This window comes from Aotus nancymaae, unplaced genomic scaffold (genome assembly GCF_030222135.1).
Source record: "Aotus nancymaae isolate 86718 unplaced genomic scaffold, 86718_ANA_hifiasm-v0.15.2.pri h1tg000046l, whole genome shotgun sequence".
Taxonomy (NCBI): domain Eukaryota; kingdom Metazoa; phylum Chordata; class Mammalia; order Primates; family Aotidae; genus Aotus; species Aotus nancymaae.
In genome coordinates, this window is record NW_026988460.1 from 9,112,684 (window position 1) to 9,138,508 (window position 25,825).

General features: G+C 37.2%; 1 long non-coding RNA gene across 1 annotated transcript; it reads left to right on the plus strand.

Annotated features, from left to right (window-relative positions):
• The first annotated feature begins 403 nt into the window (after positions 1-403).
• LOC135268900 (uncharacterized) lies at positions 404-16,843 on the plus strand. Its single transcript, XR_010337251.1, has 3 exons — positions 404-465; positions 16,104-16,155; positions 16,310-16,843. It is a non-coding gene; the product is annotated as an uncharacterized LOC135268900 (long non-coding RNA).
• Positions 16,844-25,825: the final 8,982 nt, after the last annotated feature.

The following is a 25,825-nucleotide window of genomic DNA, read 5'->3' on the forward strand; positions in this document are numbered from 1 at the left end:
AAAGAAGGGAGGGAAAAAATTAGAGCAGGAAGAAGATATATATTGAAGGAAACAGATTATACTTACATTGTTGCTGGAAATATTTAATTTAGTCTGGTACATATAGGCCTTAAATTCTCCTATTTTGTATTATTTTCTGAACTCAAATCTGAAAATGGTCCCCAGAATAGAAACCATTTAACTTTAGGCCTTTCTCTGGTAGTAAAATGACACTAGACTAATAGACAATTACTACCACTTTAATGGATGACTGAGTTATCATCATCCTATGAAAGTTAATTTTGGTTTTGAAAATTTAACAAGATTTCTGCAACCTTAATTAGTTATTCATTAATACAGTTTAAGGTGATGAATGCCTTCCAATATGTGAAATATGAGTTTAAATTTGCATTAATCCTCCGAAGGGTTACACATTTCCTGAGAGTATCTACATATTCATAGGCAACATCAATGTGAATGTGACAGGCAAGTATTAGAGGGAGTGGAAATTCATGGTGGCTGGGCCAATGACTCACAGTTTTCTTGGCATTACAGTTAATGGGGGAAACTTCTGTCTTTGGAGTTCTTTACCTCAACATGACCAATGGCTTCATCCTCAAAGTCTCCTTTTCCAATACCCTGCCTCTCATTCTGAGCCCTAAAGAAATGGCACATCCAAAGTGCTCCCTCTCTCATTAGTTTCCATGTGCTCTTAACATAGTGACCACCTGAGACTTTCAGGTGAGAGTCCAAGGTGGAAGAGGTATAAATACTCCAGGCAGCCTTATCACCTCTATTGCTTTCCATCTGTCATTCACAGCATGTTTCCTAGCTACTTCCAAAAGGCTGAAACATTGGTGGATGGAACAGAGCTTAACCTTCACATCAAGATCTGTTGATGCTACCCTAAAATATCCTCAAATCCATCTCATTTTTTCTATTTCCTCTGCCATCATCACAGTCTAAGCTACTGTCTCTGTCACCTGGATCACAGCCATAGACATCTAAGTGGTCTCTCTCTAATCATGCCCCCTTCAGACTATTTCAAGAGTTTTGGAGCAACACTTATGGGGGTTCAAATCTTGGATCTGTCTTTCATGAGCAGTTGATCATGGACAAGTTAGTCTACTTTTGTGATCCAAAGTTTTGTCATCTTAAAATGGAATGAATCTATCTCATAGATGGATTTCAACCAAGACACACACACATAATTAGCATATAACTTGACCACCGAAGTTTCTCAAAATTAGCTATTTATGCCGTTGTCTTTTAGGTAGATGTTACTCAAAAAATTTACAAACAGGATATGTAAAAATGTAACAATTAACACAAATTTAAAAATAGAATCTTTTTCATCTCGTATGAATGGTACAAACTAAGAACTCTGGAGATTGGGAGGATAGAGATATATTTTTCTGGCAATGAGAAGATCTCTCAAAGAAAGCAAACACTGGTGCATTTGTGCTTTTGTTTATTTATATTTTTGATAAGTTTAGAAAAGATTTAAAGAATAACAGTGCTCTCTAATGAATAAAACAAAACTATTTATCTGTTAGGATAAAGAATTTTTTACCCACAAAACTGGAGAAACCATTTATCCCTTGAGACTTTATTCTATATATTAAATATGATTTGTGTGTTGGGGGAGTGTGTGCCCACACACATTTTAGTTTCGATGGAAAGCAGCATTGGTCACCACATTAATTTCTCCATTAGAAAATTCTGACAGGAACTAAGAATTCTACACAGTCTCTGTTGTAGAATGCTCCATTGGTTTGTTTGTCTGTATTCCCTGTAAGTTTACAGTGCTAGGAGAAATTTCCACCTTCTCTCAGATTTGCCTTTTTGTAGTTGGAATTCAGAACACTAATAAACCCTTTCTTTACCGTTCTTTTTATTTTATTTTATTTTACTGCATTTTAGGTTTTGGGGTACATGTGAAAAACATGCAAGGTTGTTGCATAGGTGCATACGTGGCAGTGTGATTTGCTGCCTTCCTCCCCTTCACCTATATCTGGCATTTCTCCCCATGCTATCTCTCCCCAACTCCCCACCCCCCACTGTCCCCCCTACTCCCCGCCAACAGACCCCAGTGTGTAGTGCTGCCCTCCCTGTGTCCATGTGTTCCCATTGTTCAATACCCATCTATGAATTCAGCACTTGATAACTTCCTTGGTTACATTCCCTTTCTTTTAGGGTGCCTCTACTTTCACTCCAAGTAGTTTGATAGGATAGTTAGTCACTCTCTGTTCCGTACATAGCCATAGTGATTGGCTCCGAAATGGACGCAGAGCCAAGTAGACAATCACAATACTTTTCAGAGACTTCAGAGATGGCTATATGGGGAGAGATGCTTTCTAGCTTTTAAGCTCAGATGTTTTCAACTGGGGAAAAATAGTTTCTATGACTGCATCTATATGGCTCAATAGTTTCACAGTGCAAAAGAATTACATAGAAAGAAGGTAAAGCCAGGCATGATAGCTCATACCAATTTTTTACAGTCTGGGCACAGTGACTCGTGCTTGTAATCTCAACATTTTTTGGAGGCCTAGGAAAGAGGATTGCTTGAGTCCAGGAATTCAAGGCCAGCCTAGGCAACATAGTGAAACTCTGTCTCCACAACACAAACTTAAAAAAAAAATAGCTTGGTATGGTGGTGCCCACCTGTAGTGCCAGCTCTGCGGGAGGTTGAGGTGGGAGGTTGAGGCGACTGGGAGGTACTGGTTGCCATGAGCTGAGATTACGCCACTGCATTCCAGGCATTGTATTAATAAAAGGCAAAATGTTCTTAAATTTGAGGTTGTGTGTAGGTTATTGTAGCTTAACTCATATAGATGATGACTGATTTATCCTTTTACTCTGCATGTGGTTTCTCCTGCTGGATTATCCTTGTTAAAAGACAGCAGATTAGGATTTAATGAGAATATTGTCTCAGAAAAATTGTATTCAGTGAAAGTAACCACTCTGTATCTAATGAACAAAGAAGAGGAGAGCCATTTACCTGGCTTTTCAAGACATTGTAAGTCAAGAAAAATTAGAAGTAGGCAAAGAAATAATGACTCCATGTGAATGTTAGCTAGGAGCCAAAGGGAAATTAATGTCATAGGTGACATTCCTCCAAAGGCCCAGGTATGGATGAACATGTTGAGAGCACTGGATAAGCCTTTGTGATTAAAGTGGAGCAGAGCCACCATCAAGTCTCAAATCACAAAGGCCTGATGTACAAAGACACCTGGGCATTCTGGTGACCCAGGACTCCCTGCCACAAGAAGTGCTGTTAGATCTTTTAGAATCGACAATTGGCACTGAGAAAATCAGCATTCCATCTCCTGCAGTTTTGTCTGTTCTTTGAGCATATTATGATGAACAGAGTTCATGTGGATGAATCCATTAGAGGAAAATATGGTGCTTAACCATTTTTTTTTTTTTTGAGATGAAGTCTTGCTCTGTCCCCCAGGCTGGAGTACAGTGGTGCGATCTTGGCTCACTGCAGCCTCTGCCTCCTGGGTTCAAGTGATTCTCTTGTCTCAGCCTCTCGAGTAGTTAGGATTACAGGTGCCCGCCACCATGCTCAGCTAATTTTTATATTTTTAGTAGAGACGGGGTTTCTCCATGTTGTCCCTGTTGGCCAGGCTGGTCTCGAACTCCTGACCTCAGGCTATCTGCCCACCTAGGCCTTCCAAAGTACTGGGATTACAGGTGTGAGCCACCATGTCCAGCCCTTAACCATCTTAGTTTTATAGGAAAATTGATTATTAGGTGAATACAGAACACCTATGACTACTCCACTCCAGTAAGATAGAGAAGGAAAGGCACTCCAGCCTGGCTCTGTCACTCAGACTGGAGTGCAGTGATGTGATCTTGGCTCACTCCAACCTCCACCTCCCAGGTTCAAGTGATTTTCCTGCCTCAGCCTCCCAAGTAGCTGGGACTACAGGCACACACCACCATGCTCAGCTATTTTTTTGTTTGTTTGTTTGTTTTGTTTTGTTTTGTTTTGTTTTGTTTTGTTTTGCTTTTTCAAGACAGAGTCTTACTCTGTCATCCGGCCTGGAGTGCAGTGGTGCCATCTCGGCTCACTGCAACCTCTGTCTCCCAGGTTCAGGCAATTCTCCAACCTCAGCCTCCGAAGTAGCTAGTATTACAGACATCTACCACTTTGCCCAGCTGTTAGTAGAGACCAGGTTTCTCAATGTTGGCAAGGCTCATCTGGAACTCCTGACCTCAAATGATCCACCTGCCCTGGCCTCCTAAAGTTCTAGGATTATAGGCATGAGCCACTGCACCTGGCCTCCAAGACAAATTCTTATGCATGATGCTTTGCTTTTGTCCAGTTCATGTTCTATGTCAAGGTGACATATGCAAAATGAAAATGTCACCATAATACCTCTTAGCTTAAGTCATCATTAGCTCCCATCTTTTATAGGGTCAGCTCTGGGCTCTTAGCATGACACAAGATGCATTTCCAATCCTAGTCTCTAGATGCCTCTGGAGGCCTTCCTTCTACTTTAGTCCCCCTGCTCAAGAATACACAATGACTCATAATCTGAGTTTCATTTTTTCCATATTATGTCTTCCTTTTCCATGCAATCAGCTAGACCTTTGTCCTCACTTCTAGTAGTTTTCTAAGACTACTGTAACAAATTACCACAAAGTGCATGGCTTTAAGTAAAAAATAATGCAACTTAATTTTCTACAGTTCTAGAGACCAGAACTCTGGAATTAAGGTGTTAGCAGAGCCATTCTTCCTCTGAAGTCTCTAGCAAAGAATCTACCTTGACTCTTCATGGCTTCCAGAGATTGCCAACAATCTCTGATGTTCCTTGGCTTATAGTTTTATCATTCTGATTTCTTTCCCTGTTTTCACATGAACATTTCCCCTCCATATTTAAGCTGTGCCTCTAAATCTCCCTCTCCCCTTATAAGGACACCAGCTATTAGATTTAGAGCCCACCCTAACCCAGTATGACCTCGTTATAGCTGGATTATTTCTGCAAATAGTATATTCCAAATAAAGTCCTTTTTACAGACACCAAAGGTTAGAACTTCTACATATCTTTTTGAGGGACACAATTCAACCCATAACATTTATCTTTGGTGAGGACTATATTATAGGGTCAGAGGCATATGTTGCCTTTAGACAGCCTGTCTTCCTGCAGAAGTTAGTGTGGTGAATGTGCTTCTTGTTGAAACTATGAGAGGGGGATTAGTAAACAGAAAAGAGGGACTAAGGTGGGGAGGGAGTTGGTGAGAGAGAGAGAAGCAGAGAGAGAAAGAGAAAGAGAGAGAAAGAGAGAGAGAGAGAGAGAGAGAGAAAGCCCTGCAGAGCCAATGACCATGCTTTAGCAATTTTCAGGGAGATGAGAAGATCTGAGGGAAAAAGTAAACTCAGAGAACTCCCACTATCAACCTCCTGCCTGTCACAGGGCAAATGGTCTTGAACAATTAAGATATTGACCGACCACCACCAGAATGTTCTAAAGAAGGCATTTTCCCCATTTTCCAACACTCCAATGGGCTTAGATTGGCATTTGCAGGGGCTTTGCTTTAGAAGTTCTGCCTAAAGAGATCATTGATCCTGGTATCCATGTCCAAATACCTTTTTTTAATAAAAAATAAAAGTCTTTCCAATGCTAATGGATTTGGCTCATTGCCTATCAGAACATACACTGTAGCTAAATATTGCTAAAAATGCCCAGACCCTTCTTATTAATTGTTAATGCCTCAATATTGATTTTGCAGGAGACCAAAATTTAACCCAGGCCAGCAATTATAAGCAGTCCATGCTGGGTAGTTCATATGCTCGAATCTAACTACTAGTCACCGGCTGGAGTCTGGTACCTGCCCTCATGCTCAGTCAAAGTGGACTGAATACACAAATCTCCTCCCAGAATCCGGAGAGGTCAACCTGTTCTTGAAAGCAGTGGTGGATTGGGGATTGGGGTAGGGAACAAAATAGATACAGCACAAAACATGGAAAATATTGATTTATCTCCCTCTGCTAATGCTTGTGAAGTGTTGATCCTGGGGTTGAAAGTCAGCAGAGGGCATTCTGATAGGGCCTTCCTAGAACGTTCTTGGTGTCTTACTATGACACAAAGCTCTTGAACCTCTTCTCTTGCAAGGTTTCCTTTCCGTATGCTTTGGATTTTCTGTTTCTTCATTTAAGACTTATGTAATAAATTTCTTTCTCCTTCTTAGGTTGTACATTTCCTGCCTTAACCTCTTGTGAAAGTAGGTAAAACTTTTTTTATTTTTTGAGATGGAGTTTCGCTCTTGTTACCCAGGCTGGAGTGCAATGGTGCGATCTTGACTCACTGCAACCTCCTCCTGGGTTCAGGCAATTCTCCTCCCTCAGCCTCCTGAGTAGCTGGGATTACAGGCACGCACCACCATGCCCAGCTAATTTTTTGTATTTTTAGTAGAGACCGGGTTTCACCATGTTGACCAGGATGGTCTCGATCTCTCGACCTGGTGATCCACCCGCCTCGGCCTCCCGAAGTGCTGGGATTACAGGCGTGAGCCACCGCGCCCGGCCTGGTAAAACTTTAAAAGTAAAAATACTGGGCAGAATGTACAAATGCCAAAAAGGTGAGGAGTTTTGCAGTAAACATGTGGACAATATAGCACAAGGTGGTGGATATGGAAAGTGACAAGTTTCCAAGATGATGTAACATCGAACGAAATGTTTTCTTTAAAAAAAAGTTTTCCATGCCAAAAGATACTGTAATAAAAATGACAGAGGTATAGTGCTGTAATCTCATGTTTTCCAAGGTGCACTCCTTTGCAAAATAGTTCTAAAATATTCTCAAGCAATAACAGAATTCAGTGGTCCAAGATCTTTGTGAAGTCTGCAGGCCACCTCTCTGACTTAAACAGCCACAATGCCCACCAGCACATGAGAAATTCTCAGAAACTCTGCAGAAAAGACACCTGTTTAATCGAGTGAGTCTAAGTTTGTTTGATCACATACTCCTTTTCTGGGTAACACCTGTGGACACCCCTACAGCTGTGCTCTAAGGAACGTACTTTGGGATGTGGTCATGAGGTACACATAAATCTACAGAAACATGGCAAAACAAAACAAAACAAAACAAAATAGCAGTTATTAACAGAAATAGGCAAAGGGGTAAGAATTGCCAGGGCCTTCGATGGTCTTGTATTTAGTGCTTCATTTGGGAAATATAAATTACGAGGTCCTGGAACTTTCTAAGATACTTCTTCATGACCCTAATCTGTTCTCTACTGTGTGACTTGGTTGAACAAGATTTGATAAAGCCAGTGGAATGATACTTTTATTTGAAAATGTAAAGAGATAAAAAAAAAGATGGTTGTACAACAATGTGAATATACTTAATGGAACTGTAACATTAAACATTTTATGCTATGTATATTTTACCACAATTTTTTTATAATGAGAAAAAAGATACATGAAGAAAAGTGATCTTTAGCAGTCTCTCCAAAGTAGTCTCATGATGGCACAGCCTCCCTATGTAAATAAGTAAGTAGCCTTCCAAACTGTAATAATAAATGACTTGATTTATCAGAACAGCAAGCCTAGTGTTTTTGCTTTAATGAATATCATAGAACATACATGATTTTGTAAATTACCTTTGTCTTCACTGGTTTTATGCAATGAAGCCTAACTCTTTACCTTGTTTTTATTTCTTTGAAATAATTATTTCAGTTTTTAATGAATAAGAACAATAAATAACTTATCTTTGGCTTGTCAGCACTTTAACAAAGAGATTCCCTTTCATGGGGAAGTCATTTTCCATTTTGTCATAGCTACAGTCACGCTGATTTAAAATATACTTTTTCCTAGTTGTTTTAATTTGCTTTTACAGAGAAAATTTTGTAGGTAGAAATTTTGATAAGTTGGAGATTTTTTCTTATTTGCTACAATTTCATCTTAAGGTGGGTTCAAAATAAGATTACATTTTAAAATACTTGATTATATCAGGCCGTTGAATCATTATAGTGTTTCTAAACTTACTGGAATCTAATACACGTGGTTGGCATGTTTAAAACCTACTTAGGTGACCTCTGACATCTGATTACAGAAATGTAAAAAGAAGGTTATAGTATATTAGTAATATGACAGAAAAGCTATATAGGTCTCCAAAATGAAACTTCAAAATATTTAATGAAATATTTTTGAATTAAAGTGTAATTTACCTTGGTATAATAGCGATATTACACACAATCACTGTACAACTTGAGTGTAAAAGATGTAAATTAATATAAATTAGTTACATATGACTTTGAAAAACTAATATAAATTAGTTACATATGACTTTGAAAAATTTTTTGTTTATGAATTTAATCATAATTAGTGGCTAATAGAATGGTCACATAATTTAAGAAGAATTTCCTTTGTTTTCTTAGCAGTATTGCTATAACACATTAATTTCAACCTTGAATCCAAACGTAGATTTTTGATCAAATTCCAACATCCTTTACAAAAGAATTTTTCTTCTTTGATGAATAAATTCCATGTGATACGACTTCATTGTTGGATACTGGTATGTCTTAACTATAATTGGAATAAACATGTTTTTCTCTATGTTTCAGCCATAGCAATATAGAGCAAGAGTTCGGTGACTTGGATTAGATGGCCAGTTATGGTTAGGAAATCTGTAGCCTATTACTTAATGTAAATTTTCATTCCCTTAAACAACTGTTATGAGGCTTAAATGAAAAAAAAAATGTGATTGTACTTAGTAGGTAGTTTAACATTTAATGTTCTTGGGAAATAAATGTTCTCAGATAGCATAACCATTGTTGTTTATTATTATTATTCATTCATTCTTTCAGAAACTATTTATTGACTATATAGCTTGTTGTAACTGTTTGGGATACAGCAGCAATCAAGAATGACAAAGGTTTCTGCTTTCATTGAACTTGTAATTATAATGGGAAAATAACAAATACATGTAATTATCGAGTAAACAACATATGTTAAAAGTGGTAAGTGCTGCAGAAAAAAATGATGGAGAACAAGTGAAAATGAATGAAAGTGTCAGGTGGCAGCTGGTTGCAAAATTAAATAGAGTGCTTTTCGTAGGACTCGTTGAGAAGATGAGATTTGAGTGAAGACTTGAAGGAGGGAATAAGGTGGGAAGAACTTTCAAGAAGAGACAATAGAAAAAGAGAACTGTAAGGAACAAGCTAATGTGGGCTTTTGAGCACAGCAGGCAGGGCAGTGTGACTGGACTGAAGAGACTGAGAGAGAGAGAAGATGGAGACAAGGTCACAGAAAGGTTGAGGGTGGGCATGGAGTCAGACCTTGGAGCTCCTTCATAATGAGAATTTGGGCAATTACTTTGAGTAAATTTTGAGACATTGTAGAATTTTGAAAAAAGAAATGTCTCTTGGCTGCTTAGCTAATTATCTTTGCTATAACAATAAATACTATCTCTGGCCCAGTGTCTTGCTGTTCAGTCAATTAATATATATTGAGCACATTTTCAGGCACTGTGAGTTGAAGAATTGACAATTGTTTGATAAAATATATACTATTAATTACTTAAGATAACAAAAACAATGACAAAAATATCCAAAGAAAAATTCTCAATTATTTTTTCTGAATGATCCAAGTAAGTCACTATATAAACTAAAAAGGACTCCACATATAATTTACACCATTTCCTTTGATTACATCCCACTCCTGTGTTTTAAAATTATTATTTTTTTAATCCGTATTAATCTTAAAAATAAAGTTTGATGTCAGCAAATTTATTGCTATCAAGTTTAACAGATTTTTTTAAGAACAATTTTAACTCTCAAAACAAAAAGAGTAATAAACTATTCGTTTCATGCTAAACTCACTGTAGTGTTGAGCTTCTAATTAGATTATAATTTCTAGTAAATATTTTTAAATGTAAATTCAACTAGGCTATAATTGTTTTTCGTGTTTCATCTCATCTCAGAAGTGTGATAAAGCTGAAAGAATATGGGGTCTAGACTAAGTTTCTTAGAAATTCTCCGAGCCATTTTTCACTAAAAATTGTTTTAGGTTGGGGGTACATGTGAAGTTTTGTTACATAGATAAGCAAGTGTCACAGGGGTTTACTGTACATATTATTTCATTACCCAGGTATTAAGCCCAGTACCCAATAGTTATCTTTTCTGCTCCTCTCCCTCCTCTCACCCTCCTGCTTCAAGTAGACCCTGGTATCTGTTATTTCCTTCTTTGTGTTCATAAGTTCTCATCATTTAGCTCTCACTTACAAATGGTAACATGTGGTATTTGGTTTTCTGTTCCTGCCTTAGTTTGCTAAGCACAATAGCCTGTAGCTCCATCCATGTTCCCCCAAAAGACATAATCTCCAAGAAGCAAAATTAATACTAATTTTACAAGAATTAATTCAGATAAAGTTTGTAAATGCTTTAGCCCTACACTATAATATATTAGATTGCTAATAAATTTTTATTGAATAAGTTGAAGCTGAATTATTTATTTTAGCTAAATGAAGGAGTTTTTCTTTAACCTGGTATGAGGGAACCCTCTGTCTCTGCTTCATCCTTCAGTATGTCTTCCATTAGATCCTGCCCTTTTAATTTAAACGTTTTCAGAATCCATTGTCTGGATTATTTCATAAACCCTTTAGTTAACTGGCCTTCACCCAGAGTCATCCTTTAAAACTGCATGCTTCTGTTCCTTTATGATTCAAAATGTTTACCTATATTGAGCATGGCAAAATGGATTAACATAACGAGCCAATTTTGATAGTTATATCAAGAATTAAGGGATCTTATGTTCTACCTGGCTTTGGGGAGATGGAGAGCTTTGACCAAATTGTGGTATCTGCTGTGGAAGGCAAGTTGAGGCTCTTATTCCTAATATTTGGTGACCTTCACCTTTCAAATCAAATTTAAACTATTCAGCCTATATTTGAAGACTTTTAATATTTGTTTACTATACCCCTTATCCAAACTCACATCCCTTTTTCCTCCAAGTAAATCCATTATGTTGTCTTTTGAATACATATTAGATTCATATACATCTCCCTAATGATACTTGATATGATTTGGCACTGTGTCCCCACCAAAATCTCATCTCAAATTGCACTGTAATCCCTATGTGTCAAAGGAGGGAGGTAATTGGATCATGGAGGTAGTTTCCCCCATGCTGTTCTTGTGATAGTGAGTTATCATGAGATCTGATGGTTTTATAAGTGTTTGGAAGTTCCTCCTTCATTTCTAGCTCTCCTGCTGCCTTGTGAAGAAGGTGCTTGTTTCCCTTTTGCTTTCCCTCATGATGGTAAGTTTCCTGAGGCCTCCCCAGCCACGTGGAACTGTGAGTCAATTAAAACTTTTTGCTTCATAAATTACCCAGTCTTGGATATTTCTTTATAGCAGTGTGATAATGGACTAATACAGACAATTGGTGCAAAGAGTCAGGTACTGATGCAAAGATGACCTGAAAATTTGGAAGCAATTTTGGAACTGGGTAACAGGCAGAGGCTGGAACAATTTGGAGGACCTAGAAGAAGAGAGGACAATGTGGGAAAGTTTGGAACTTCCTAGAAACTTGTTGAATGGTTTTAACCCAAATGCTGATGATGATGTGAAAAATGAAGTCCAGGCTGAGGTGGTCTCAGATGAAGATGAGGAACTTCTTGGGAACTGGAGCAAAGGTCACTCTTGCTATACTTTAGCAAAGAGACTGGCAGCATTTTGCTCCTGCTTAGAGATCTGTGGAACTTTGAAGTTGAGAGAGATAATCTGATATTGGAACTTATGTTTAAAAGGAAAGCAAAGCATAAAAGTTTAGAAAATTTGAAGCCTGGTGATGCATTAGGAAAGAAAAACCCAATTTCTGGGGAGAAATGCAAGCCAGGTGCAGACATTTGCATAAGTAATGAGGAGCCTAATGGTATTCACCAATACAATGGGGAAAATATATCCAGGGCATGTCAGAGATCTTGGCAACAGACCTTTCCATCACAGGCCTAGAGGTCTAGGAAGAAAAAATGTTTTCATGGGCTGGGCCCAGAGCCTTGCTGTTTTGTCCAGTCTTGGGGTTTGGTGCACTGCATACAGGAGTGGCTAAAAGGGGCCAATGTACAGCTTAGGTCATTGCTTCCAAGGGTGCAAGCCCCAAGCCTTGGCAGCTTCCACATGGTGTTGGGCCTGCAGGAACACAGAAGGGAAGAATTGAGGTTTCAGAACCACTGCCTACATATTAGAAGATGTATGGACATGCCTGTATATACAGGCAGATATCTGCTTCAGAGGCAGAGCCCTTATGGAGAACCTCTGCTAGAAGAGTGTAAAAGGGAAATGTGGAGTTTGAGCCCCGACACCGAGTCTCCATTTGGGTTCTAGTGGAGCTGTGAGCAGAGGACCACCAACCTGTAGACCTCAGAATGGTAGATCCACCAACAGGTGGCACAATGCACCTGGAAAATCCACAGACATTCAATGCTAGCCCATGAAGCAGCTGCCAAAGTCTTGGGGAGCCCACCTCTTGCATCAGCATACCCAAAATTTGAGACATGGAGTCAGAGGCATTCATTTCACAGCTTGAAGATTTAATGAAATGCTCTGTGGGATTTCAAACTTGCATGGGGCCTTTTGTTTTGCCCAATTTCTCCCATTTGGATGGATGTATTTATCCAATGTCTGTACCTCCATTGTATCTTGGAAGGAGCTAACTTGTTTTTTGTTTTACTGGCTCATAGGTGGAAGGGACTTGCCTTGTCTCAGGTGAGACTTTGGACTTAGACTTTTGAGTTAATGTTGGAATGGTTAAGTCTTTGGGGTACTGTTGGGAAGGCATGATTCGTTTTAAAATGTGAAAAGACATGATATTTGGGAGGGGCCAGGTACAGAATAATATGATTTGGCTCTATGTTCCCACCCAAATCTCATCTCAGATTGTAAGTCCCACATGTCAAGGGAGGGACCTGTAATCCCCATCAGTTGAGAGAGGGAGATGATTGGATCATGGGGGAAATTTCCCCCATGCTGTTCTCATGAGAGTGAGTTCTGATGAAATCTGATGGTTTTATAAGTGTTTAGAAGTTCCTCCTTCATTTCTCTCTCTCCTGCTGCATTGTGAAGAAGGTGCTTGCCTCTCCTTTGCATTCCCATGTTGTAAGTTTCCTGAGGCTTCCTCTATCATGTGGAACTGTGAGTCAGTTAAACCTCTTTCCTTTATAAATTGCCCAATCTTCAGTATTTCTTTATAGCAATGTGAAAATGTACTAAAACAATAATGTATATCTTTTTTGGCCATTTTGAAATATTTCTATTGATTTTTCCATCAATCTCATTCTTGAAGATTCAACTCAAACATACCTCTCATAAGGGACCTCTTGTCACTGCTGTGGCTTGCATTTGTCTCTCCCTTCTCTGAACTATTATGGTAATTGTTGGGTGTTGCTCATTGGAGGACCTCATTACTTATCATTTATCATGCCATCTAGCTATGATGCACAGGGCAATACACGACATTGTAGTTCTTGAACCCATCCCAAAGAAACTGGCAGTGATTAGGATATGGATATAAATATTTGCAAATGGTGATCAATAAATAGCTGCTCACCATTTTCACTGTAATTCAATCAGAAAATCTGTATTCTAACAATATAGGAAAGGCACCTTAAAAACATATCCACAGACCATTCATTTGCAAAATAAATAAGCACAGTAAAAGAATGTGAGAAGTAAAAAAAAATTGATAACTAAAAATAGAGCTTTGAGAGCTGAAGATTTCAGCCTTCCTTTAATGCAAATATCTCAAAAACTTCAGCATAGAAAATAGGAACATTGAGTGACATGGTATGGATGGATGCATCTTTTGATTTAACTTGTCTGTTTTGCTTTATTCAATAATATATTTTTCCTCCTCCTTTACACATCATTGACTTTTAGTTTAATGGTTTTCAAAGTGTGTGATGGGGCTTTAGACGTGGATATAGACAGACAAAAAGTTTCTTTGTCTTTTTGTCCCATGCCTATATTTTACACAAGGTCAATAACAGGCTTCAGTGTTTTTACAATTACCAAGAGGATGGGATTTGTTATTGTGTGCAGATAAATGTGCTGATGCCTCCATTATTTATGAGATGAGATAAAAGTCATGCAGCCTTCTGAGACAAAAGGCAGGTATATGTTTTATATCAGTGTTTTTGATGAGTTCTCTCATAGACATTGTACCTTCCATAGCCCAGTGACTACCTAATGTAAATTTCAGGTGGAATAAAACTGTCAACATTTAGTATTTTTTATGACTTACATTTATGCAGCTAGGGAACAAACATCTCACTTTGGAAGACTGTGTGTAGCAGGTAGAGTGAAATTGGTTTTCTAATTTTATTTTTTTAAGTGTATAGTGTTTATGTAGAGAAAAACAATACCCCCAAGCTTACGGGTGATTTCTAAATTTTAAAGTCCTTTATGTGAAAGAAAAAAAAATATTCCCAATGATCAAAATTCTTCAGAAATATTTTGACATAGAAAATCTGGTTTCATAAATTTAGGAAATAGAAAACTTAGTCCTTATTTTAAAGTAAATAGAGACCAGGTGCAGTGCCTCACAGCTGTGATCTCAGTACTTTGCGAGGCTGAGGTGGGAGGATTGCTTAAGCCTTGTAAATGAGGCTGCAGTGAGCTATGATAGCACCACTGCACTCCAGCCTGGGCAACAGGGTAAAACTCTGTCTCAAAAACAAACAAACAAATAAATAAATAAATAAATAAAATAATAAAGCAAATGGAATATGTTGTCAGCTACTGACAAGGGTAATATTCTTGATTAATTCTCAGCAGAATCTTATTCCTACTTTTTTTTATTGTTGTTCTTGCGGTACATTAGGGTTTAGGTGTGGCCATGGAACAGAAAAAGGTAATCCAGTTACAAATAATAAAATATATCTAATTCACTAATGTTGGCAAGGTTATGTGGGTCAAGGCACTGTCAGGAAATATTGACGATGGTATAAGATGTTGGAATTTTCTGGAGAGAAATTTCATAATATATTCCAAGAAGCTTTAAAATATTTATGCTGTTTGAATAATTCAACATCTAGAAATGTGTCCTAAAGCAATAGCTTTTATTTAGTGGTAAAATTAAGAAGCATTATCTTTGAAATCAGGATGAAAATATGCCCATTAAAACAGCTTGGAGGTGTAGAGAGATTGGTTAATTGTTACAAAATACAGTTAGATCTAAGGAATAACCAAGGTGACTATAATTAAAAACAATATGTTCTATATTTCAAAATAGCTGGAAGACTTGAAATGTACCCAACACAAATAAATGATGTATCTTTGAGGTGATAGACTTCCTAAATACCCTGATTTGATCATTATGCATTTTATGTATCTATCAAAATAGTACATGTGCCCCATAAAGATGTACAATTTAATTTAAAATAAAACAGTGTAATCAATTTGTTACTAAATGTCCCAGACAATGCAATAAGATATGAAACAGAAATGAAAAGTAGATATATTGGAAAGAAAGAAGCAAAATTTTAATTATAGCTGATAGGATTGTCTCCATAAAAATTTGAGAAATTCTACAGCTAACCTTTTATAGCTAATTAGATTTTAGGAATGTAGATGAATGAAAGAGATCCAGACTAAAAAGAAAAAAAAAAAGGCAGAGTCCCTGCATAGCAGCAATTAGAAAATATAATTAAGAAATAACCAGAGACAACCATCAGAATTACATATTAGCATCTAATTACAGCAATGTTTAGATTTAAAATAATCCAGAGAATCCTAAACATGAAACACTAGGAAAACAGTGAAATAAATTATGATGTATTCCTACAATGGAATATTACTCCAGTCAGAAACCGTAAAGAAAACACATAATTGTCACAAATTAAATGTATTTGAAGAGAATCTAAGTGTGTGAAAGTAAATCATAAAGAATGCAATGTCTGGGCTGGAGTGAGCAAGGAGCAATTAACAGAATATGGATGAAAAGTGAGTTTCTTTGAGAGCAGCAGCCAATCAGAGTTGATCCAGTAAGAAGGAACAAGTTGAATCCAAAGGCCTGACTTAAGGCCTCCTCTGTTCTGTGCTATTTTACCCTAGTTCCCCATTGTCCAAACCCACCTGAAATCAGAGATCTATAGAGCTGTTTCATTTCATATACACAGATTAGCCTCAGAAAGAAAGCCGTGTGAAAAAGATGAAACACAGATTTAAAGGGTAAAATGGGAAATACTGTGCAGTTATTTAAAATTATATATTCATAAGTGATTTCGTGAATGAGAATATGTTTACTCTGAATATAGTAAAACAAGTAAGATATATAAAATAAATAATTATACACTCAATGTAATTCCCATTCTTCTGTCTCAAGCAATCTTGAAGACTGGACAGAAACCCAGGCTATAAATCAAGGAAGAACCTCAAAATCACACTTCATAACCACTTCAATAACCCTTGGCAACAGACACTACACTGGATGTTGGCTAATAACACTAAAATTTTTGCTAGTTAGATCTTCAGAAACAGGATAACTGTGCAACCACCAGAACAGAAATGGATCGGGCATGGTATCTGCTTCTTTAATTTGTAGTTTTATACTCAAAAACTGGCATGTATATACTTAATCGGTAGCATGCAAGTCACACGCCTCTATCCCAACTTTAACAGAGGTTGAGAACTTAATTTCTGGCTTCTACCCTGGGAAGGATAAGACTCACAAGCTGGAAAATTAGCCAACATACACAGGATATTCAAAGCTTCTAGGCAGTCAAAAGATTGTCAAGTGGTAAAACAGACATGAAGAAAACCTTTTTTTTGGTCCTAGATTTAAAAAATCTAACTTTCTCAGAACGTCTTATGTGGCTTTCCATAAAATTAAAGCAGTCTTGGGAGAGAGAACATCTCATATTCTTTCTAGTGAATTACTGCCACACTAAAGCAATTAATGAAAATGAACATGCTTTGTATAACATTTTTAAAGCAGCCTTTTTACTGACAAATATGTTTTAGGTATATATACAACTATGGAAAAGTTTTCCTAATAACAATTCTATTTTACCTCAGGTATATTCTGTCAGAAGAAATCATTTCTTGTTCCCAATAATAGAAGAAAAATTTTAAGCTAAAGAAACACGTTTCTCATTCAACATGCACATCCACAGTAGTTTTTTATCATGCCAAAGTGAGAAAATCTACACTTGGGATTGTACAATTTTTATAAAAGAAAATAATAAATAAAACATTTAAAAGAAAACTGATTTTCTTTCCTATAATTAATGTCTATCACCTTGGCACCTACTGACAAAATTTTCTACTTAATGGTGATGTTTCAAAATATCGTTCTGCTCTATTTATGATAACATTTGATCTGCCCTATATAGGCTTTATATTACATTTAAATTATATGTGTACATTACTTTTTTCATATTAAGTCATATCTTTATAAATATTAGTAGCAAATATATTATTAACATTTATTCCAATTTATGGTGGAGTCTTCGGCTTATTCAGGTGGACCAGTACCCTGGCTGTCCAGAGCTCCACAGCTTTACTCCTCTGTTTTCCAGTGTCTGGTCATACAGAGTTTGTCAGAGCCTAAGAAAAGACTTGGATATCAAATGGCATTTCTCTTGTCAGTGAGAAGGTTTCTGAATGCTGATGAAGCGAAGTTTTTGCCAGACCCTTTGAGTAAAATTGACGTTGTTAAATCGAGTTTAGCCAAAAGCTGCCTGCTTACATGTTTTAAGTTCAGCCTAAAGGTTTTTCCATACATCATGAACTATAACCTAAATGGAGTTATAAACAGACTGTAGTGTACTTTTGTGCCAATCTCTGAGAAAACTTTGATTGGCCAATCAAAGGTGGCCAACTGTTCACACCATGTTCAAATAATGCAAACACTGAGCATAACCAATTCGGCTGCTTCTGTACCTCACTTCCATTTTCTGTATGTCACTTTCTTTTTTCTGCCCATAAATCTACCATGTGTCTGCACTGGAGTCTCTGAGCCTATTCTGGCTCAGGGAGACTCCTTGATTCACTCTTGCTCAGTTAAACTTTAGATTTAATTTGGCTAAAGTTTTTCTTTTAACAACCTATACCCTGGAAACAAGGGATAGATAGGGGTGCTTGTGCAGTGAGATCTGGGTGTTCTTCATTAATAATTTGGCACTCCCATGACAGTTGCATACCTAAAACATTTCCTTCTTTCATTCTGTCAGATTTCCTACTCAGCTCTTTTAGGGTGCCAGACTTACTCCCTTCTTCAGTAACTGCCTTACCAAGCAGCATCCACCTTTTTTTTTCTTTTGGTAACAAAGTGCTTCCAGTTTTGCTTCGATACTTTGCTGCCCACTGAAGACTACATTTTCCAGCATCCCTTGCAGTTAGATGTGTCCATGCGAACATATTTGGGCCAATGAAATGTGAATAGGAGATATGTGTGCAACTCAAGCTTTTTCCTTCTTTGCTCTTTCAAAATAAACCTTGATAGTGCTCTAAATGGAAAACCAAAATCATCATTAATTCCAAAATTAATTTTTTTATGTGCAGGCAAGGAGAGCCTAATCTTCAAATCATGTCAGAAATTAAGAAAAAATATTTGTAGCTCTTCTTCTGGTACATCAAAGAAAGGAAAATAAAATGCCAGACAGATTTCCATATTCAATTTTGCAATCCAGTAACTTTCTAATATCTACAAGTACTTCTAAATCTATGATTTGGAAAACATATATTAAGCAATTTGTAAAGTGCAATAACCGCTTTGGGAAGCTGAGGTGGGAGGATCACTTGAGGCTGGGAGTTTGAGATCCCCTTGGGTAACAAACCTCACCTTTACAAAATAATAATTAATAATAATAATAATAATTAGTCAGGCATAGTGGCAGGTGTCTGTAGTTCCAGCAACTTGGGAGATTGAGACAGCAGAGTCACTTGAACCTTGGAGTTTGAGGCTGCAGTGAGCTATGATCATGCCACTGCTCCCCAGTCTGGTGACAGAGCAAGACTTTGTTTCAAAACACAACAGAAGTAAAATACAATAACATGTGTCTGCTATCATTCACTAAAATAATGTCTTTTCTTCCACAAAACACTTTTTTATTCTTATTTCCACAGTGTATCAGAAAGATTTAATAAAATTCCAAAATATTAAAAAGAAAGTGATTTAATGGTGCATTTGTTTTGATTTTCTTATTTCCAGGACAGGAGCCTGAGAAACAGATTCACTGGGCAGCTTACCCAAACTGATAGGGCCAGCCAGTGGCAGTGCTAGAATTAAACCCAGCTTTCTTGCTTTTAATAACTATGCCTTCTGCTTATCCACACATTTATTTTCTTGAACAGTAGGCTTGTAATATTTGATCTTCTGTATAAATACAACTGGGCTATTATAGCCACTGATATTTTTCTGGATTTTATCATAGCCAGTAAATAAATTAACAGACTTAGTAGGCTCCAGTTTACACCAAGCCACTCAGCAGTCTAGAATGACCTTTCTCTCTAAAACTATACTCTCTTTGATAAAAGCACAGCACTCATTCCCAAAGTCTCTTTTAATTAATATGGTCCTCAACATTCATAACCATACTTCTTTCTCTTTTGCTTTTTTTCATTGTCAGCAGAATATGTGTTTGTTGTAAAATCTTCTTTTCCTTTATCTACGCTACACACTGCATGTTTCTCATCCTTATCACTTTCATTTGTGTATAGGAAAACTGAGTACAGTGTCTTTTGATCGACTTTTAAGAAACCTGTCAGTAATGGTAGCACAAGCCATCCTGTGGGTTGTGTGTTTATGGATGCTTTTTGTTTTATAGTTTAAGACTACTGAATGATTGTTTGAATATTGAATGCACTGACCCTTACATACAGAGAAATCTTATCTGTAATAAGCAGACCTAGGATGCAGCTTGTTTGCCTTTGTGCTCTCTAGCTTCAGCAACAGCACACATCATTTTGCCAATTTCATTCCTTTATTTTCATAGCAATCATTTTCTTTCTTTGTCCTAGACCATTAGCTTTGCAGTACTCATGAGCCTCTCTTAGCTCCCTCAAGAGTGTCATTGCATCCTCTAAAGGTAACTTGTGGGACATGCAAATCTCTCTGCCTTGACATCTTTCACTCCTACAGGAAGGGTTTGATGCCGTACCTTTGCACTATCTTGTGGCATATATCTTTCCCCTCCTGACCTCATGATCCACCCACCTTGGCCTCCCAAAGTTCTGGGATTACGGGAGCAAGCCCACCATGTCTGGCCTGTTTATTACATTTCTTACAAGTTTCAGATACTGTGCCAGGTTCTGGGGATAAAATGTTGCACAGTGAAACCATTCCCTAGAGAAACTTAGAATGTAGTGGGAGAAACAGGTGCCTAAACACCTAGTCACAATAAAATCAAATGAATGCTATCATAAAAGGAATTTGCAGATGATATATGAGAATGTAGGAGAATGCCTAGGAATCATAAAGGGAAGAGAAGGTGATGAGTAGGTGGGAATTAGTCAGGTTAGGTGTGGGGTCAAGGGAAGTGAATTTAAGAAAGGCTTGAGAAAGGATTATCCATGCACAAGAATGACATGTGCAGAGAACTGGAGGCTAAAGAGATGAGCAGATTCTCAGCTCTATCAAAGAATTCAGTAGCCTGCTTGGGACAAGAGTAGATATAATCTGGTGTTGGCACATGAAGAGATTTTTATACCTTATACTTAAATACTTTGGATTTTGTTTGCTTCTGAAGAATATGAGGAACCATCAAAAGACTTTAGAAAAAGATGACTACATCATCAACATTGAGCTTTATGAAGAACACTCAGAAAAGTACATAGGAAGAAGACCAACTAGAGCAAAGAGGCAGATAGGTCAATGAAGGAAAGAGACAATGGTGACAAAAACTAACAGAGGTGGTAAACGGGCTGTAGAAAGAGACTTAAAGGAGGTATCATCAAGTGAACTTTGTTCACTCAGTACATATTGAACATTCACTATGTGTCAGGCAAAGTTGTGGGTATTTGAGAGTCATCAGTGAAAAAAATGAACAAAACAAACCAAAAAAAGATTTAAAAAATCTCTTGCTTTTGGAGCTCATGTTCTTGTGATTGTGTTTGTCTAACCCACTGATTTCATGAAGGAGGGCTGTGATACAGAGATGAATTATCGTCACACAGTAGGTAATAAAAATGTAGATGATCTGGATCTTTGAGAGTTGGAGCTTCCTTCAGAGGACATTTGATGAAAGCTAGCATTGTTCAAAGGCAACCAACAAATGTACTTTGATTAGCTGACATATTTGCTAATCAAATAAACTTGATAAAATGAATTTGGAGGGGAAAAAAAGCATTTGAGATTACACTTAATGTTTTGCTTGGTATTGCAGTTTCTAGTGTGTTAGTTCGCTAAGATGTGACTCCTAGGCATGAGAATCTGTATTGTGAATTGAAAGAAGATACTTAGTTTCTAGGTACAACTAGATAATAGCGTGGCTGACTTTTCTAGCAGGTCCACAAAACACAGTGCTTAAGGTCCACAGTACTGTTAAGGGGCTAAGAAAGTGTTTTATTTTTAATCAGAAAAAATGAATGAATTTTAGGTGAAAGAAAATAATACATAATATATTCATCTTTATGACAATGTAGTCATAAAATATAATTTTAAATGTTTTTTTGGAAAAAGGGGCCCAAGAAGATACAAGTCCCTGAGCCCATCAGAGTCATAACATGGCTCTCTATAAAAGGAAAAGAGGGAATTGTTTTAATATGTTAAAAAAAATCCTAGTTTTATTATTGCCTTGATGGTATTCCTTACTTTTCAGCCTTCTTAGGAGCTATCTGTTGGAGGTTTTAAATATATCCAGATTATATTTTATCCATTATTGTTTGGTCATGGCAAGCTGAACTTCTTGAGCTACCACGGATATTGCAAGATAATGCAGTAAAAGATTCTTCAAGTTCCATGATTTAATCCATGGATTTAGAATTACAAAAATGTTACCTATTCCAATCTTCACACATCTCCTCATGTGACTTGATTGAATAAGACACTCAACCCTAGGTCTTTTATTTAAAAAAAAAGCCTTATTTACTACATCTATTGGGAAATAAGGACATGACGTAATGATTCATCTCTATGAAGTTGTTATCCACTTTTATTCCTAGGCAAGATAATCTTTCTCTCTTGGGACGGGTGAAAGGTCAAGTCCATTTTGAAACAGCTGACACTGTGACTTGACTTTGTTTTGAGTCTTCACAAGCTCTCAAGAGTCTAAGTGTCTTTTCCAAATAGTATGCATGTTTTTCTCCATCTATAGCTGTGCCTTATAGTATTCCTCTTACTCCTATTAAGAGAAACAAAAGCCTGCTCCTCAATGGACCATCTGTCTCTTGCAAGGTGGGACTCAGAAGCAAGATTTTGCCATTGGCTTACTTCCTCCTGAGATCCATTCAAGAAAAGCAGAGTAAGTCATTATTAGTTCCACTACCTTATCTTACTGCATAAGAAACTAAGATATTGTTATCAGGTTCTAACAACCAAGGTAAGATTGTTATTTTTATTTTTTTGTCATAGATTTTGCTAATCACAAATAGTCTAATACCTTTTTCCTTACTTCCACCCCTATTCCTCAATAATTGCAAATTGAATTCTCCATAATTGCAAATCAAATGTCGGAAATCTTTCTAAATGCTAGGGAGTATCCTAATGTTTGTTCCTAAAGGATTTCAGTTTATAGAATACATTGCAAGCTATTGGGTCAACATGTAGGTGATTTTTAACTCTCAAAACTTAAGCTGAAAATTTGGTGACAAAAATCTTTCACAAAAGCACTGTGATCTGGCTATAGAAAATAGCTAGAATGGGGTGAGAAAACAAAAATGGAGTATAAAAGTAGTGGAGCTGGGTCACCACTTAGAGGCATGGTGCTTGGTAATGCATTTTTCTGTGCTTTGCCTAGTGTGCCTCTTCCTAATGAGACATTGTGGTAACCAGGGTCCCACATCTAGCAAAGGTTAAACTGTTTATCTTCATTATCTGAAGTCCTGGGGAACTTAATGGCCCTCAAGGCACATGCTGAATGGTTTCTGTCCTATATAATAGAGTATGCTATATTTCCAACCAAGATAAAAACCTCAGGATATATTTTTAAAATATTTCTGTGAATGTATATTATATTTTCAGAGGATTGATTAAGCTTGGGGCTATCATTCTCTGAAAATATAACATCATTTCTGATAAGCACTCAGTTTATCCAATCGCATCCAAAATGGAAGAATTTATTTTATTTTAAATTGAACAGAGAATTATACAATCATGTTACAGAAACTGAAAACAATTTCATTATTTTTATCTTAGTAATAATCCTGAGCTATTTCTCTTTCGAATGATGAAAATTATGAGATTGAGGTATGATCAATCCCGAATATAATTTGAAGGGTTTTTTTTTTTTTCTTATAGTGATGGTGAGTTCATGAAAATCTACTCCTCAGTATTTGCCTATTTCTTTCTGTGCACATTTGTTACATATGTTAGATTACTGGCTTTGATGAAGGTACAATCTTATTCACGGATAAAGTTAAATGAAATTCAGCCTGAAACCCCTTCATAGCAGGTCTCAGGGAGAGATATTTACCACATGCTAAAATCCAGATAACAATTCCATTATTCCTAAACGTCTTTACAACTAGGCAAAGGAGATTAAGTTGCCAGTAAGTGTATAGGTTTTGAGATGATTGTTATATTCAGGGATTTCAGGCCAGATAAAATTAATCCAAGTTGTTGCTAATAAATGTTGTATGAAAATCTTCAAACAATGGAGATATCTGCTTTTATATCTACTCATCCATCCATCCATCCATCTATCCACTCATCCATTCATCATTAATGGAGCATATATGTATTGAGTCTTCACTATGATGCCTACTATAACACCAATTAGGCACTGTTCTAAGTATTAAGAATATAACAGGACATAAGCATAGTACTCTTGACTTCTTGAAGTTTACAGATAAGGGAGATAGGAGATGACAGGGACCTATTAATAAATAAGTAGTTATGATACATTTTGAAATGCAGAGAGATAAGAGTAGGCAAAGGTCCTATGAGAGCCCCTGAAGGGGCAGGAAACTCAGATCTAGAGGGCAATCAGGCAAGTTCCTGAAGGAAGTGGTATCTAAGCTGAAATGTGAAGCAGAGGGCAGATAAATATATATCAGAGGAAGTAGGAAACACAAAGAACAGGACACTTGTATATATAATACTTTTGAAGGACCTGAAAGAAGTTAGGAGAAACTGGATTTTGGTGTGCAAGCTCTGGGATCATGAAAAGGTAGATGTGATAAGGTGCACCGGGGTGCAGTCTGTGGAAGTGTCTTGCTGAATAAGGAGTGGTGGTGATTACAGTGGGTACTCTGATTTAGTTTTTGAAATCACAGTATTTTAAATAAATTTTTAAAAGTACATTCTCATTGTCTATTTATCAATGTATTTAGTTTATATAATCTTTCTTTATAAAAAAAATTTCAGGTGGTATCTAAAATTACATAAACTATAATGCAACTGCATGAGTTTATAGTGCAGTGGAAGGAGATGCACAAAGGAATGCCATGATCAAGATTACAATGAATCCTCCTACAAAGGCAGATTATACTGACCTGAAAGCTTCATCTGAATAATACTAACTTTTGAAGGAAGGCTGTTTTGAATTCTCGCAATGTTACAGGCAGGGTTCTAGCTGCTTTCCACCTATATCTCATTTAATCCTCAAAGACCCCGCCACTCCAAGTGTAGTCTACAGACCAGCATCAGCGTCAGCTGGGATTTGTGAGAAATGCAGAAACTCTAGCCTCATCCTAGATCTGTTGAATCAGAATCTACATTTTAACAAGGTCCCAGGTGATTCCTGAGCACATAAAAATTTGTCAAGAACTGGACTAAAAGCATTTACTGTTGCTGTGTTTTTCAAATTACAGGTGAAGAAACCAGCGTTCTAAGATATAAGTAACTTGCCAAAAACTAAACACTTAGTGAGTGCAGGGGAGGATTTTGAGTTTACGCTTTCTGACTCCAGGCACGTTTTTTGGGATGGTGGGGGCAGTGGGGCAGTCTCACCCTATTGTTCACGCTAGAGTGCAGTGGCGTGATCCTGGCTAACTGTAGCCTCAACCTCTTAGACTTAGGTGATCCTCCCACCTCAGTATCTGAAGTAGCTGGAACCACAGGCACGTGCCACCACACCGTGTTGATTTTGTTTATTTTTTGTAGAGAAGAGATTTTACCATGTTGCCCATCCTGGTCTCAAATTCCCAGGTTGAAGCGATCCTCCTGCCTCAGTCTCCCAAAGTGCTGGGTTTACCATTATGAGGCCTTATGCCAGCCTGCAGGTACTTCTTGGTTTCTAAGTGGCATAGCCTCCCCTGTGTTTGTTTCTAAGCTTTACAGGGAGCTTGCCCAACCTGGGGCCCACGGCTTTGAATGTGGGCCAACATAAATTTGTAAACATTCTTAAAACGTTATGAGATTTTGGGGCAATTTTTTAAAACTTATCAGCTATCACTAGTGTTAGTGTATTTTATGTGTGGCCCAAGACAATTCTTTTTCCAGTGTGGCCCAGGGAAGCCAAAAGAATAGACATCTCTGCTTTGCAGTGACCAGCCGAAAAGGAAATATGGCTTTTATGCAAAACACATTGTCCTAATGATTTATTTTTTAAGAGACCAGTTGCTCAAAAGAACAGCAGGGCGACTACCATCAGCATTATCAGGAAGGAATTCGTCTCCAGGGATTTAAATAACCAAGACTTTACATGATGCAACGAATGATAACTCAAACAAAATCTTTCCACAAATGCAAGCTGATCAATCAGAACAGTATGCTTTAATGGAAAAGGATCTGGTTGGC